Genomic DNA, 3,237 nt, shown 5'->3' with positions numbered 1-3,237 from the left:
TCTCCATGGTTACTGGCACAACTGTTCTTGGTTATCCATTGATTAGACATATACATAGACTGTTTACATCAGTAGTTGCTTTGCTATGTTTTGCATGCTTCCTGAATTATTTCCTTGTCCTAATTTTCTATTGGTAAATCAAGCCTGTAAAATGTTTTTATCTACCTTGTATGCTTGGAATAATATATGACTTGGGTGTTGCAATTTTGGACTGATTAATTCATTAACAAAACTTGGTTTTCTGTTTAGTTTACAACATTAAACTTCTTGTTTTTGCATTAGGTGGATGAGAGACATTCACATCGACATCAAATAATTTGTTTTGCTTAAAATATAATTAAAAATCCATTTGTATACAAAATGTTAGCATTCCTGAAATTTCACTTGCCTATACAATTCTAGATCTCTCCAGCAAGAAAAATGAATTCACAGCTTGTGGAACAATTTTGACAGAAGGCTACATGAAGGATGTGAATCTTGAATTTATGCAATTAATTTCATATTTAACAATCAATTTTTTCTTGTGACTTGAAATCTGTGTGGGTAGGTGATTAGATGCATTACTGAGAAATGGGCAATGCCATATCAGTTAGATTTAGAATAAATCACCAAATGAAGAATTTGAGAGTTTATAAGAATAACAACTACATATAAGCATATTTTTTATGTCTTTCACTTGATAGATCAAAATAACCTGCCACACTAAACTCACCCTAACTAAACTGACAATGGTAACTATAATAAAACTATGATAAATTGATTGTATCCACTAAATAACTCACAAAAACAGATTTCATGCATACAAGATTTTTTATTCATTTATTAGTTAGGCTTCATTTTATTTATTTTCTTTTGGAACATGAAAAGGGAGGTCTAAAATTACTGTAAACACTATTATCAAGACAGGCTATTAAAACATTTTTCGTTTTAGCTCCCATACGTCACATTCATCTTTTAAAAATCATCTTCTCTTATGGACTGCATTTACTCTCTGGGATAGAAAAGCTATAAAATGTTTTGGAGATATTTTTTGTCAACAACGTGTTTGGTCGCTTTTCCGAATTGGCTTCTTTATTCAGCCTCCCTTTGTCTCATACTTTTCGCTTCATTACATTTCATACATTTCATCCATCTTTGTGGTTAAAGGATCTAATTTTCTTTCTTAAATTAGAAAAAATTAGTGGCAGGGTGGATTCATTTTTTTTTTTTAAATGGCATCCATTTTTCGACTATTTCAATGTCTTGTGTACACTTTGCTGAGACTGAGATGCTGAGGACTACAGGTAATCTGCCCCCTTCCCTCTCTATTGTACTGTATAGATACTATCTTTGTGTAATTAACATGGGTATGTACAGTATATATGTTTTTCTGTATTTGTGTCTTAACTATCTTTAAAGGATAACTTATTTAATTAATTTTAATTATTAAAATTATTTTATGTGGGTGTATGTGCATTTATATATTAACCTTCTTCTTATTCTGAGGTAGGTTAATTCCAGCCATAAACAGGTCTTTATTGTATAATGTACGGCCAGACAAAGGTGGGTAAGATGGGAGGGAGGTTGAGGGTTTGGGATGGGGTGTGTTTATTATAAGCATATAATTTGTTGCTTAATTTCTGTCCTTCATGCATTCAAATTCTTCAATAAAAATACAATGAAAAAAAAAATAAAAAAAAAATAATAATATATATATATTATATATAAATAATCTAAAATCTTGATGTTCAAGGACATGTTATTGGTAACACTTTACAATAAGGTTCCATTTGTTAACATTAGTTAACATGAACTAAAAATGTACAATACTTTTAGAGCATATATTAATCTTAGTTAATGTTAATTTCAACATATACTAATACATTTTTAAAATAAAAGGTAGTATTTGTTATATATATATATATATATATATATATATATATTCCACATTTTTTCAACTTTTTTTCTTTCAAACATTTTGGAAAAATATTAAAAGCTAATATTAAAACAATAGACATTATATAGTAATGTATCCACAATAGATAGATAGATAGATAGATAGATTTTTTTTTTAAATAAAAAAATATTTCGGATTCAATACAAGATAAGCTCAATCGACAGCATTTTTTAAATAATATTGATTACTGCAAAAATTGATTTTGACTTGCTCCTCGTTTTCTTTAAAAAAGCAAAAATTGAGGTTACAGTGAGGCACTCACACTGGAAGTGAATGGAGGCCAATTTTTAAATATTAAAATACTCACTGTTTCAAAAGTATAACCACAAGACATAAACAATATGTGTGTTAACGTTATTTTAGTGTGATAAAATCGCTTAACCTTTGCTGTGTAAAGTAATAATAGCCAGTTGTACAACTTCGTTGCCATGACGATGTAATGTCAACAAAAACAGATGAATTAATGTAAGTGCTTTTATAAAATTATAAGCTTCACATTTCTGCCTTTAAACCCTCCAAAAATTGGCCACATTCACTTCCATTGTAAGTGCCTTACTGTATCCTCGAATTTTTGCTGTTTTTTTTTATTTTAATTTTTTTATTTGTTATTGTTTGCGGTAATCAACATTATGCCACAAACTTGTATTGAACCCGGAATATTACTTTAACGTGTAAACTTTTGGCAGAGGCTCTAAAAGGTTCATTCTGAGAGTAGAGGTTTGTTGTGTATCTAATTAAATAAAAATAAACAATATAGGCTATGATTACCATGGTATAATAGGGCTAAAGTAGCTAATTTACAGTGGCTAAAGTAAGAATAGGATTTCCTCACCAAGAGGTTTGTGTGTATGTGTGTGAGTGGTGTGTGTGTGTGTATGTGTGTGGGTGGTGTGTGTGTGTATGTGTGTGTGTGTGTGTGTGTGTGTGTGTGTGCTATGTTTATGCTACATTGTGGGGACCAAATGTATCCACAAGGACAGTAAAACCTGAGATCACCTACCCTGTGGGGCCCAGCCAGCGGTCCCTATGAGGGAAATGGCTTATTAAACATACTAAACGATATTTTTTTTGAAAATCTAAAAATGCAGAAAGGTTTCTGTGAGGGTTAGGGGATAGAAATTATCGTTAGATCTGTATAAAATCCATAAAATGCATGGAGTCTATGGAGAGCCCCCACAATGATATAAAAACAAGTTTGTGTGTGTGTGTGTGTGTGTGTGTGTGTGTGTGTGTGAGAGAGAGAGAGAGAGAGAGAGAGAGAGAGAGAGAGAGAGAGAGAGAGAGTGAGTGAGTTTCGCCAG

The sequence above is a fragment of the Myxocyprinus asiaticus genome, chromosome 27 (genome assembly GCF_019703515.2).
Source record: "Myxocyprinus asiaticus isolate MX2 ecotype Aquarium Trade chromosome 27, UBuf_Myxa_2, whole genome shotgun sequence".
Taxonomy (NCBI): domain Eukaryota; kingdom Metazoa; phylum Chordata; class Actinopteri; order Cypriniformes; family Catostomidae; genus Myxocyprinus; species Myxocyprinus asiaticus.
This window is presented reverse-complemented; position numbering follows the sequence as displayed.